This window comes from Passer montanus, unplaced genomic scaffold, assembly GCF_014805655.1.
Source record: "Passer montanus isolate IOZ18808 unplaced genomic scaffold, ASM1480565v1 scaffold3, whole genome shotgun sequence".
Taxonomy (NCBI): Eukaryota; Metazoa; Chordata; class Aves; order Passeriformes; family Passeridae; genus Passer; species Passer montanus.
Window position 1 is genome coordinate 18,020,854 of NW_024367707.1, and position 13,820 is coordinate 18,034,673.

Sequence of the window (13,820 nt, forward strand, 5' to 3'; positions counted from 1 at the left end):
TGAAGTGAGGGTGCCTCAGACCCTCCAGGTCCTGCAGTAAGGGTATTTGTGATGGGAGAGAGGGTACAGACAGGAATCCCCAATGGTACTGGCAAAACTGCTCTGACCTTGGGAGAAGTTCTCTGCCATTTTAAACACCATTGCTTGCCAATTTCCTGACTAACCTCTCCAGAGGATGAATAGAGAGATGAAGAATGTGTTTTGTGAGGCTGAACTTCCACAGCAAATGAACAAGCAGTAGGATATTGCAATATATGGTTTATAGGCCACCAAGAGTCCCTGCTTTTTATAGCAAGAAAAAACAAGTCTTGAAAGTCATGGCTGCCTCTGTCTATGCCACCAATGACCCCACATGCCTTTGTGGCCATCTGCATTGGGGCTCCTTTAGGACCAAGAAGTGGCAGACAGTGTTAGTCTGCAGCTAAAACACAAGGTTGTATTTACCATCTGCTGCCTAATCCACTCTGAGCAGGAGGGAGGCAGGAGTAACAAAGGACAGAAATTTCCATCCTTTCATCTTATTCTACTGAGACAAGTCAAAGCCTTGGAAGAAGCTTCTCTTTGTACACTTCATATTCTGTGATTTCCTAAAAACTTACTGGGCCCAAAATGATTTGTTTTTGATTAAAAGTAAATATTAAGTACATGTCTTGTAAATTAACAACCAGGCAGCTGTGTTTGAAAACAACCCCTGCAAACTGTTAGCAGGCTGATCAAGGCTTTCATGGAACGTTGCAGAGCACTAGCATGTTTTAGACAGAGCTATCAATAAGGCAACTCACAGTTGTGACTGGTTGTTTGTTGTTTTTTGGTTTTTTTTTAATAGGCTTCTGTAAATTATTTTTTCTTCTTTTCTTCCCATTTCCATCCTTGTTACAAGGTCCCTCGTGCATCTGAATGGTGATACCAACTAGCAGTCCTTAAAGTCATTGTCACACTGGGGGTCTGCCAAGCTGGCTCCCTGCTGCTCCCTGTCTTGCTCATGGGGACAAAGTCACATTCATACATTCTACTTATATTTTTTTACCCTTTCCTTCGTCTGCTGTAAGAATGACCCTGTGATTATTGGAATTGTACCAAGATCTGGACATAGCCACTTCTTTCTGGGAATGAGACTGCTGGTAGTCTGAAGGAAATGTGAGATTTCAGCCCCCCATTTGTTACATTTGCTATTGTGTTGTGCATGTGTGTAGATGAGTGTATGGGGATCATGTGGGAGAAAGAGAGATGGATTGATGGTGGGAAATATTGCAGAACACTTCCCTCTTTTCCTTAGGAAGAGGATATTTTTTTATCTCATTTTATCAAAGGTTACATCAGAAGTAATGACAGGATAAATAATTTTAAGGCTTCAAAGAACAAGGATTCTAAAGAATAGGATTCTGAAGAACTTTAAAGAAATGATCTGTCTTGGAGATTTTAAGCTTTTTAAAATCCTTCAGATCCCTTTGCCAAATGCAATAATATTCTATTATAAATCCTTCTATGAATTTACATGTAGTATTGCATTTTTCCTTTAATGGTGGGTGCAGGTACAAAAAGGCAATGATGTGTATTTACTAAACTGTTACCTTTTCAGTTAGTGAATCGCTTAGCCTGGATGCTTTCTTTCATAAATACAGTCATTAAAGGCATGAAATTATTGATCTAAACTGCTTTCCTGGGAGATTGTTCCTTATAAAGAGCAAAGTCAGGTCTCTTTTTGACTGCAAGCTAGGCTAGATTTTATAATAAAACTTTCATCATAAAAAAGAAAAAATAAAACTCTGATCAACAATAACCTCTCTATGATACATCAATGACTAAATCTCTGTGAGAGCTGGCTTTAATTTTTCTTACAGTGAGAGAGAGTAGGAAGGATGCAATTTTTTTTGCAAGGGACTCCTTTTTAAAGAGATCATGCTGAAAAGGCTGCTGAAGGGATCTCTTGCTGCTACAATTCGTAGAAAGGAGCTCTCATAATTATGGTCAGAGTTTATTGTGCCTCTCCCTGTCTCTCCCCCTTCCCAATCCCCCCCTCCCCACCCCGTGTGTGTGTATGCAGAGAGCTAGAGAAAGCTGGCAGCACTACCTGAATAGCTGCTGAAAGAGTGAGACTTCTCAGTTCCTGCTTCATTACTGGGTAGCAGCTATTCCAGTGTGTGCGAGCTCCTCACTGCTTCCTCCCATCGAAAAGCCCTTGGTAAGTCCCCTTAGCCGGCAGAGCTGCGGATTAGCTCAGCAAAAGGCAGGAGGGAGGGTGGCAGGGAGCTCTGGGCATACTCAGAACCTGTGTGCAGCTTAAGATCCATTAGATTTCAAGGATTTAGTGTAATAAATGTGTAAGATCTTCTGTGGATTGCTGGGATATGAAGGCAATCACGAGGAATGTTTTGCATGCTCAAGAGCAATGCTAAGTACATTCAGGAATGCCTGAAACAGAGCAGAATTTTTCTACAAAAGATAAGATTAGTAAGTGTTTCTCAGAACTGCTGGAAAAGTGGTTGTGTGTTGCTTTGTTTTGTTTACCCCTACCATTTTTCTCTTGTTGTCCTTTCCCTCCCATATCGTCTTTATTGTGTTGAATGTGCTAATAGGCTCTGAAAGAAGAAACTATCTTCCTGCAGACTGATGGCATTTGAAATGTAGAACTTTATCAGAAGAGGGATGAGAGCTGAAGCTAAAAAGGAGATAACGTGTGCTTTTTACTTGCATTTATATTCTTGTGCATGTTTCTGGTGTTGATTGTACAGACTTGCTATGCTAACAAAAAGTTCAAAAAGCTGGGAGATGCACATTTACTGCTCAAGGTGCTGATGTTTGCACTTGCATCACATGTTTTATTAGTCATCCACATAAAAAGTAGCACTCTTCAGGTAGGTCCTTTCAGTACGTGTAGCAAAAAGCATTCCCAGACACTCTTCTTCTTTGCCTTGATCATATGAGTCAATCTCATTGAACTCCACAGAAAATTATAGAGGCCACTAGAGAGGTCAGATCACAGCTCTCTTTGCCCCAGTTGAGCAGTGGCATTTGAAACAAGAGGCTGAAATAATGCTGTTATCTGAGAGTCCCAGTACCTTGGACCTGGTTGTGTTTTGATTTGAAAAGTAGGAACGAGCTAACCAGGGACAGGCTGAGGTTTTTGTCAGGCAGTACCGAGCATTAACAGAATGACTGCCTCTGAACTGAGCCCCAGCTACTCACTACCCTGATGGATAAATCCAATCTACAAGAGATGACAGCCTGACTAGCTGGGCAGGGGCCACTGGCTCATTTGCTACTGTCTGCCCAGTCCACACCTCTGCTGGCTACAGCTGTCCATTGGGTCATACACAGGTGACACAGCTGTATTTGTAACTATGGGGGTTAGCTGCTCCTTCTGTTCAGAAAACATATACACATCATGTGAAACTGCCACTCAGTGTCCCTAGGCATCATTTCCTTTGCTACTGAGCAAACATGATAGCTCAAAGGATTAGAGTTTACGTCTGTAGTGGTGTCTTTCCAGCTTGTATGAGTAAATTTACATCTTTTCTACTGGTCAGAAGAGTGATACGGACAGATTTTTCCCTTTCCAAAAGATTTCAATGTTTATTAATGGACAACTTTCAAGTAAATATTAAAACAGAAATTAGCCAAGCACAGAATAGATATTGCTTCCTGAAACTCAGTCAGGTGACAGGGCAATCATGGTATGGGGTGTGGAGGACTAGGGGATTGATAAGTGAGTTTATGTAACGTTTAGCAGTGGCAGTTGCAAGTAAGAGTATGCCACATATTCCAGGTTGTCAGAATCAACATTAGTTCATCAATAGATTGAATGTTATCAAAATTGCATCATTACCTGGGCTGCTTAGTACATTATATATAATACTGAAGCGCAATATAGAGAATAATAATTTCCAGAGGGGAAGAAAGTGAAAGCGAAGAAGATATTTGGGCCTTGCTGTTGGGATTCTTTGGTATTTTCATCCATTAACTACATAAGTCTCTGCTAGAATTCTCTTGAGTACAACTGAGTGTTGTCTTTTTAAAGTTTGTTTTGCTTTCAACATCTGCTTGGATGTATGAAACAGGAGAAACAGCTCAATGAGAAGAATTCCAGTCTGAAGAGGAGCAGCAACAGGTAGCTCTCCAGCTCAATGCCACATCCTTGTATCAAATTCAGCCCTGATCACACTCATTTTAGCAAGTGAACTCTGCTGTCATCTGTTTGCTATCAGCATGGCAGGATGTCCTCAAAACATCTTAATATCAGGTCAGGATGTTAGAGAAATGCTGGGGATTTTTCACCAGGGACCAGATGCCATGACCTTTCTGCCTATTGGAAGTTTGCTCTGTGAGGACGATGCAATGCATCACAAAAAAAAAAAATAAATGAGGAAAGCATCTTTGCTGATAGGCAAAATCTGCGTTTATCACGGGCAGTGTATGCTCTGCAGAGCCTCACCCATGTCACAAGAAATCTGCCTCCCCTCCCTTCTCACAGAAATGTGGGAAGGCAGGAAATATTTGTGTCTTCCTCTAGAAGGAACTACCTGTCTCACAGACAGGATGACCCTACTTGTGGCTGTGTACCCACACATCCATACAGGAGCAGATACCCTGGTCAGTGGTGGGCAGGAGACATTGCCTGTGCTTGGGCTGATCTGACTGTGTCAGCCTGCAGTCAGCATGTGTCACCTGGCAGTGGCTTACTCCATCCTCCCTAACAGCCCAAGGGGAGTTGTTTCTAGAGGATGATCAGGCATGGTCTTAAGATCTTGCTGATAAAAAATCTTCAGACCCCAACAGTATGAGCCAGGGAGATCTAAATGTACCTTCAAGCCAACCTGGCTTTTCATCAGAAATTCTCTCTGTTGCTTCTCTGAGTGGAAATGAGCTCTCCTCCCTGCCCCCCATCAAAGATTACAATTCATGAAGCAGAAAATACCAGACACTCAAGCACTGGCAGAGTTCTTTTAAATTATGTTTCTAGTTTATCATCCTTTTATATGTCAAAGTTTTCTATTTCCCCTATCTATTTTTATATATAGCAAAACTTATCAATCCAGGCATTTCAATATCCATCACTAAAGCATAAAGATTTATATATCATTGTCAACTGAACAAACCGGGATTTTCAAAGAGTATTCCCGCTGCCAGCAGTGGCTTTTGTTTGCATTACTTGACTACAATTCTGTTTATAAGAATTGTAAAACCAAACCAAGGAAGCAGAGACTGGTGTCTCTGCTTTAGGTTTATCACCCTAAAAGTCCTCACTGTTGTACTCAGACATCTTCTATCTTTCCCTTTTTCCTGGGAAATCTCCATGGCTATGACTTAGACCAAATCTCTTTGAAGCAGATATCACATCTCCATCCATTGCACACCTTTATGTTTATCAGGCTACATGGAAATATGAAATATTAAGCACGGGTAGATTATTTAGCATGTGTAATAGCCCGGTGCAATCTTCTGATCATAACTGTTCATTTTTTTGTAACTCCTTACTCTTTGGCAGGATCAAAAGGAGAGAAAACTATTCAAAAGTTCTGTCATTGCCTTTTAGTTTCTGGGCCCAGAGAAACAACTCAAAATCCAAACAACTGCTACCTCCTTTTACTGCAGGGCAGTGGGAAGGGTGAAAGGACCTTGAAAAGCCATAATATTGCAGTTATGAGGGGAATTATGTGTGGCCTTCTCGTGATTAGAATGAATTACAAATTGTTTTTGTCATTGCTAAGAAAAGAGTGGAAGTGACATTCAGTAGTGTATGAATTCCACAGTAATTGATACCCTGTAATATAAATTAGATTAGCAGCAGTTTACCAAGTCCCAGTACAGCAAGTTTTCCTTTCACTATTCTCTCAAAGGAAGATAATCTATAATGTATATTTTAGAAGACAACTGCAGCAAAGGAAAGCTACCGTCCTAAAGGAAAAAAGAATTTACTTCAATAGGACTTTGCAGTCAAAATTCCTTGCTGGTTTAAAGAAGACTGTCTGTATCTGAGTTTGAGTGTTTTCTTTACTGCATTTCTGTGCTAAATCTGCTAAATAATTAAAGAAATGAAGAAGAGCAGAACAGATAACTAGGTAATAGCAGGCATAATCACATCCCATTCCTGTAAACCTGGATCTGAGTCCTTTGACTTGCAATTGGTGTTTTTTTTCACTAAGAATCTGTGGCAGGATACGTTCCTAGCACTATAACAGATGCTATTAAAGCAGCTTCTTTTCATTATGAAAACAAAGCTGAAGCACTATAACATATGTTGTGTTGATTCATGTCTCAGAAAATATAATTCCATGGAGATATGTTTTATAAATGCAATAAGAAAGCAGCTGACTCCTTGGAAAAATGCATTTGACTGCAGCATTAGCCACTTGCATTTTGTACTTGACAAGTACTCAAATGCACTGTGTTTTAATACATTGCCCCAACACCTAAGAATTTTTAATTCAATTCAAATGCAACACTATTCCTTTCTCTTCACAAATGTCTTAAATGATGCTACTGGAAAACGGGAAACATTGGTAAACAATTCCTGCTTTAGGAATCTGACCCTGATGTTCATTTGCTAGTGTTCAGACCTTCAGATTGGTGTCTCCTCATCTGCAAAAAGGAGAAAATATTTTTGCCTCCCCTTCCACCTATGCACCCCATCATGTCTTCTGTGCTTATGCAGCATACTGGGGGGAGAGGCTGTGCCTTATATGCACAATACCTACACAGGCAGCACCTACACAGCTCCTGCCTGCAGCCTTTAGGTGCTCCTGTGGAAGAATTCTCCCCACATACCTCTAGCTGATATTCTTAGCATCAGCCTCAGACAGCTGGATGGTGCCTGTGACACGGGGAACTTTTCCCTCAGAGTACAGAGCATAGAAGCACCTGCAGGCTCCAGACACTTTCCAGGACTGGTGCAGCAGTCTCAGAAAACTTCTGTTCCCCCATCTACAGCTGATCCTCTCAATAAACACGATAATCTCTTCATCCAAGTGTTTGAAGAAAAGACTCAGCATACCTTTTCTGGAATCAGTGTCTGGGAATGTATGTGGCAATTATATCAAGGACACTGAGAAATACCAATTTCTTTGGCAGTCCTATCAGCTGCACACAACTGACTGCAGTAAGTGTTTGTTTCTGACAGTTGACTTGATAAGGTGAATCTGTGGTGAGCTGACAAATGCCCTAACAAAGTATATTTCTGCAGAATTCTCTTTCTGTCCAGAAACCCACTCACATCTTTCAAAGCTGGCACCTTCAGTGTAAAATGATCAAAACATCAGTCCACAATATTGCTGTGTTTTTGTCCCAAACCAAAGTTGGTGCATTTGGCTGGAATAAGCTGTGTGAAACAGGAGCAGATTTTGGTGTACTGCATGCTTTTATATTTCTATTTAGTATATTTTATATGGAAATATATTTCATCAAAACTTAAAGTGCCCCCTTTAAAGAGCCAGAAACTGTCTCTCAGCTGAAGTAAAAGCATTCAGTGAATGGATCTATGATTAATTTCATCCACCTCATGGGCATTAAACCTGGTTGTTGGGACAGAACAGAGTAAACAGTGGGCTGTTTCAAGGGACAGGAAGCGTGTACAGAACAGCTGCTCTACATCCTTGCTTCTCTCACTCTCCACTGGGACCACTGAGGGGAGAATACAAGTTACAATATTCCCAGCACAGGATAAGGAGAAGGGTCAAAATATTAGTCTGAAAAAAAATTCTCACTCTCCACTGGGACCACTGAGGGGAGAATACAAGTTACAATAGTCCTAACAGTACTAGTAGTTTGAAAAAAAAACCACAGAAACTTTACTGAAATTAATTTTTTTATGCTGAGAAAGACAGAATAAAACTGGCCACCTCTCTAGCTCAACTAAAAGCCTAATATATGATGACAGTCTTAAAAAGGAAACTCAAATAGTGAGATGCAAAAAGGTCTCCTTCAGTTAGTTCTAACGGGATTGTTATAAAACACATCAAGATAAATCCAGATCTCCCCATCTCATAAGTCCTGTTGTCTTTTAGATGCATTCAATCAGAGGTCAATAAGGTGATTTAAACCAAGGCTCAGCACAGAACAAACTCCCAAGAGGTTTTTCCCAAGCTGTTGCCTTCTTGCTAGAGATTCAAACAGCTCCCTAGAGCTTACTGCAGGAGCAAGCACCCAGATTCTGGCACATTACAAAACGCTCATGTCTTTTCCCTATGTACAGGAAATCTGGCAGTCCCATTTGCTGAAACTGCTGCTTCAGTCCTCTTTTGGGGGGCATGTCTGGTGTCAAGTTGCTTCCTGTTGGAGAGTCCAAATGCCCCTGTTGAGTGCTTCTGAGATCAGATCCCTGGAGGCAACAGCTCTTACGTCTAAAGTTATCTACAAACCCACCGATCCAGCTCCAGGGAAATACATATAACCCATCATTCCCCTGTCCCTATACCTTGAGAGAGCAAATTTCCTTTTCTCTTGAGTGACACAGTATAGTTGACCACTTTCACAGCATTATACATAGTCATTTGATGGTGAAAATGCTCAATAACAGAAGAGAGCTTATTTATTGATTAAACTCCCCACAGATATTAATTGATGTTGTTGAAGCCTATAGGATCAGTATTTTCCTGCTAGCAAATTGAAGAACATAGCTTTAGAAATTGTAAGTAGATGTAATGTTAGATTTTAAAATGATGATTTTATTTCTTTATGGGAATGGTGTGCAAAGCAGGCAAACATTTGTTCTGCTATGCTCATTGAGAAGTAACACTGAAATATGCTTTCCATGGCACTATAGATGCAATGCAGGTACAATGTACTGCCTTACTTTCACCAAAGATCCCCTTTGAATTTCCTGAGCATATTTTTCTAGCTCAATATCCCTCAATATCAATATAGACAAGATCCATTAGCCAGGTGTGTTTGAGGAAAAAATTAAGGACCATCATATTTCCAGATAATGTATCTTAAGAGCTGATCTCATAATCAGCAAGGGTCAGATGAAACCAAAATACTGTTTACAGCAGTGCTCTTTCTTTTCAGCTCTGAAGTTATTAAAAGCATTTAGACTGAATTAATTAAAAAAAAAAAAGGAAACTGTTCTTGACTAGCTTAAAGAGTACCATGTGGCATGTAATTTGGATTGCTGAGTGATTTAGACAAGTAAGCTGCATTACTCATCCATCTCATTTAAGATATGTAGATTTTGTAATCTTCCATCTGGATTTCAGACAAACTTTGAGTTGCTTCTTGGTGGTTTGAAGAAGGCTGGAGAAGATGGCTCATCTTAGAATGAACAAAGAAGGGTGAAAGCTGTCCAACTGGAAAAAGAGCATATGACAGAATGCAAAACTGGTTACAGCAATACATTTTCAATGTATTCTGAATATATTTTCAAATTATTTTCAGGGACAGAATGATTATTTTGCTTTGCTTTCCACAGCAAGCAATCCCTCTGTATTTAGTGCAGGATCCATTTAGAACCAGTGGCACATTGGTATCCAGCACTCACAATCTTTGTCCACTCCTGCTGTTCCAGCTACAGCATCATCACATCAACACATCTGAGATCATGGACAAGATCCATTAGCAAGCAAATCCAAGCATTCTGCTCTTGGGGTTGGGGAAAGGAAGGAAGAGGGAGAGTATTTTTAAGGGCATTTAAGAGGAAAAACAATACAGCCTTTAACTCATCATCCTGCAGTGCCAGCACCACTCATTTAAGTATGGAATACTTAATAATGCCCTGTTGCTTGCAAAACTAACAGTACTAGTAGTTCAAATTCCTATGTTTCCACTCATTAACTAGTGCATGGAGGTTATTTCCAGGCACTCACTATCCATTACACAATGCAGGCCAGTCTGTCTAGCCAACCAATCAACAAGAAAACATTAGATCTGCCTATCTCAGCAGAGGTGAGGAAAAACCTCCTATAATAAGGCTGCAGCTAACAAGGTTTGAAGAATGAAATGAAATGAAATGAAATGAAATGAAATGAAATGAGAAACTTGGAAAAAAAAAACCAACTAAAGCCCAAATCCCAAACCCAAATAAACCCAAAGAACCCTAATATTCTTCAAAAAAGGTATTTACAAACTCCAGGAGCATACATATCTAAGGCATTTGAGCCATGCTTATGTGAAATTTATTAGAGGGAAGGGACCAAAATCTAATTTGTTAATTTTTGTTTTGGAAAACAACAGCAAGAAATCCTTAGCCAAAACAATATTGGGAATTAGATGCTCCACAGAGATAAAGAGAAGTGCCACAAACACAATTTCTCTCCCCCTGCCTCAAATGAAAGAACAGTAAAATAGGAGTGGCAGCTTCTTGAAGCTCATTTTTTCCCTTGACAAATTTTTCTGGCAGCAGAAGCTCAGAAAGGTTCATTGAAACATCCTGATAGACCTCATAGGAAAGCTAGGAATACCTGCTACTTGAAGATGGAACTTGGTGTGGGATAATCTAAACAGATTATCATGAAGGGTGCCTAGAAGGAGATCATTAAAGGCTCCATGGTAGGTACTGTTCAATAAAGCTCCACAATTGCTTTATAATTTAAAGGATCAAGGGGACAAGCTTGAGCATTAAAACGAAATAAAAATAATGAGGTACTTTTGGTTCTAATTGCTCATTTGGCAGACTGGTTCACAGTGAAGTGAGATGAGCTTTGTTTAGTTGAACCATCAGCCTAATGTCTTGCCAAGTCCTGGGTACTGTTTTAAACATATCAGGCACCTGAGGCCACTGAAGCCAGAGAGTCTGTGAAGGCTGGGTGTGTGGGACTGCACACCCACACCGAGAGCCAGGGGCAGTGCCTCACTGAGGATCCAGTGACTTCACAGGGGAAGAGGAGCAGACAGAAATGACTGGCCCAGAGAGCAATGATGCTGACACATGCTGCTTTGGGCCAGAGCACCTTGGTTCTGTGACACAGTGAGATGCCTATCTGAGCCACAGGAAAGCTGAAGGCAACATCAAATTACACCTCTTAGCCTTGGCTATAGTTTTTACATTTTTCTTATTGCCTTAAGGAGGGTCTGAAGTGCTATGTGTTCCCCATGGGTGGTGGTGGGGTCCCACTCATATTCAGACTCCCTTTTGCAGCAGCAGAAGCTGGGAGTTCCATGGAGCCAAGAGCAGCCTGCAGGGCAAAGCAAGTGGCAATGGTTCTCTGGGTCTGCCACCTTCACCCACCTTGGCACTGTGGGTGAAACAAGGCACTGCTTTCCACAGGCTGGGGCTTGCGTTAAGCCTAAGGTGAGAGCTGTGGCATTAGCTTACATGACAGACATGCCTCCAGAGATGCAGAAACAAAGATGTTTGATACCAGTGAGAGCACCAGACCTGCTGGAACACACAGAAGTTTGCACAGGGGGGATGCAAAATAAAGATGATGGAAGTCCTTGCCATTCCTGGCCCGAGCCATCAGGCTGCAATAGAAATCAAGAAATCCAAGTCTTTGGACCAGGCATCTAGGGGTAACTCTGAACTAAAGGAAATAGAGATTTTGTAGAAAGCATGAAAACTGTAGACATGAAAAAGTGGTATGGTGAAGTTAGTGCTACTGTTGTTTGACAAAGAAAGTCCTGCCAAGCAGAAAGTATTTTTCTTGTGGCATCCCTGGTGATATTTTTGTATGCAGTGCCTAGAGTCCAGGCAGCAGCAAGGCAGGGCCAGAAGCAAGAAGCGGGACTTTACTTACAGCACAGATTCTCAAGCCAAGTGGTTCAGAAATTGGTGGCCCTGTACATGCAATAAACACTAACACATCAGAACAAATTCAAAGCTCTTATTTCACAGATCCAGAGCAAACAAACAAACAAAATAAGGAGTTACTAATGTGAACACAGTGTAATTTGTATTTGATTTGGCCCCAAAATCATGCTGTGAGATTCTTAACCTGACAGCATCAGCTGTGATTTTTAATTGAGAAGAGTTATGAAAGTGAAGATCTGTCAATTAACAGGAACAAGATTGTTGACTGTGCTGCATTGTTTAGACATTGCAGAAAATTATGTACACACCGTGTGAAAAAAAATTATGCTGCTAGTGGCATGAGGGCACTCAGAAGATGTCACCATTAAGATTGTTTCCATGAAATTTTCAGTTTTGGAGCTGATGTTTTCATTCCTAGGAAGGTACAAGCTTTGAATAATCACAGAAGAATGAGATGCAGCAAGCAGAAGTGTGAAGCAGCTCCATGCATAAGAATTTAGACAACATTTCACTTTCACTTTAATTTATTGCAGTTGCCTCATGTTTTTGCAGAGTACGCCCCCCCTTTTATACAGGATGTAAACTGTTTGAAAACACTGAGTTGCATGATGCCTTGCATATTTACAGGAGTAAGTCTATTTTAACATACTTAGATAGGATAGTTTGACTAGTATTCAATTTTTAGGGCAAAACCTTGCAGGCAAGGTTTTCAAAAACAGGAATCCAAACACAGGCTTCTGAGACACATCTATATGGGTCTATATAAGTAAAAGTACTAAATGCTAAATATGGCTTTCTAGGTTTAGGAATAAGGTGCAATATTGAGTTGCTGAAAGAAACATAGCTGTATTAGGAGGGTATGTTCACCTTGATGGAGACTTTCTGAACAGCACCATGCTGCTTCCAGGATCCACACTAGCCTGGACAACCTCACAAAGCTCTGTGTTATGCTACACAAATGCATTCAAAAAGAACTCTGCTTGAAAATGTGACATCCAAGTTAGTAGGTCATGTTCTGTTTTACCATTTGTGTTTCAGGACAGTCACATTTCTTACTGCCCTGAATTTGGCTGGGACAGAGTTACTTTAATCTGTAGTAGCTGGTACAGTGCTGTGTTTTGGATTCAGTATGAGGATAATGCTGATAACACACTGGTGTTCTGACAGTTGTGAAGTAGTGCTTATCCTCAGTCGAGGATTTTTCAGCATCTCATGCTCTGTCAATGAGGAGCTGCACAAAAAGCCAGGAGAGAGCATAGTTTGTACTGCTGAGCCAAACTGGCCAAAGGAGTATTTCATATAATTAAAGCATCATGTCCAGTACCCAAACTGGGGAATTACCCAGAAGGAGCCAATCTCTGCTCAGGGATGGGATGGGTATTAGTCAGTGGATGGTGAGCAATCGTACTGTGCATCCCTTTTGTCTTCTGGGTCCTGTTAGTCTTTTTCCCTGTCCTTATAATTACAATTATTAATATTATTAACATGTTTATAATTATAATTTTATTTTGTTTCAATTATTAAGTTATTTTTGTCTCATCCCATGGGGTTTACCTTTCTGTTCCAGTTCTCCTCCCCTCTGGGGGCAGGGAGGAGGCTGTGTAAGAGGCAGTAATGTGGTGCTTGGCTGCCAGCTGGGATTAAACCACAACACTTATCGTCGCTACAGCGGAAATTTAGGACACACAAGTGTTTTGTTCTTCAAGGCTTGGCTCATAAGACTACTTTTTGACAAGCTGTGACACTGTTAATGCCTATGGAAGTGCTTACACTATGAGTAACAGCTAGTAGGAATAGTATGGATAATAGTTAACTGCAGAAGCAGCACCCTCTTTATTTAGTCCCTTGTCTGGGCTATTTTCAAACAACTGCTGTTTATTGTCATTATTGGGCTCAAGAACTGACTTTCTTTGCTCTCTTTCCAAAAACCAGAGTAAATCAGGTCTGACATTCAAAGCAGTGTATTTACAGCAGCACGGAGCATGTGTCTCTGGAGCGTGGCTGTAACAAAAAACAGAGAACAGCAAAAGCTCTGGTTATGTTTGTCACCCAGGGGAACAGGACAGCAGGATGGCTTCCTCATCATCCTATTTTTCCTGATTTCTTTTGGTAAAAACATTTTGAAATAGAATATTAAAAC

The 13,820-nt window shown here is 40.7% G+C and overlaps 1 protein-coding gene across 1 annotated transcript in view; it reads left to right on the forward strand.

Annotated features, from left to right (window-relative positions):
* The first annotated feature begins 2,118 nt into the window (after positions 1–2,118).
* The window catches only part of ST6GAL2 (ST6 beta-galactoside alpha-2,6-sialyltransferase 2), a 168,489-nt gene continuing 156,787 nt past the window's right edge, over positions 2,119–13,820 (forward strand). Inside the window, exon 1 of the mRNA XM_039714490.1 lies at positions 2,119–2,182. The gene's annotated coding sequence lies outside the window, so the exon portion shown is untranslated. The remainder of the gene's footprint in view (positions 2,183–13,820) is intronic.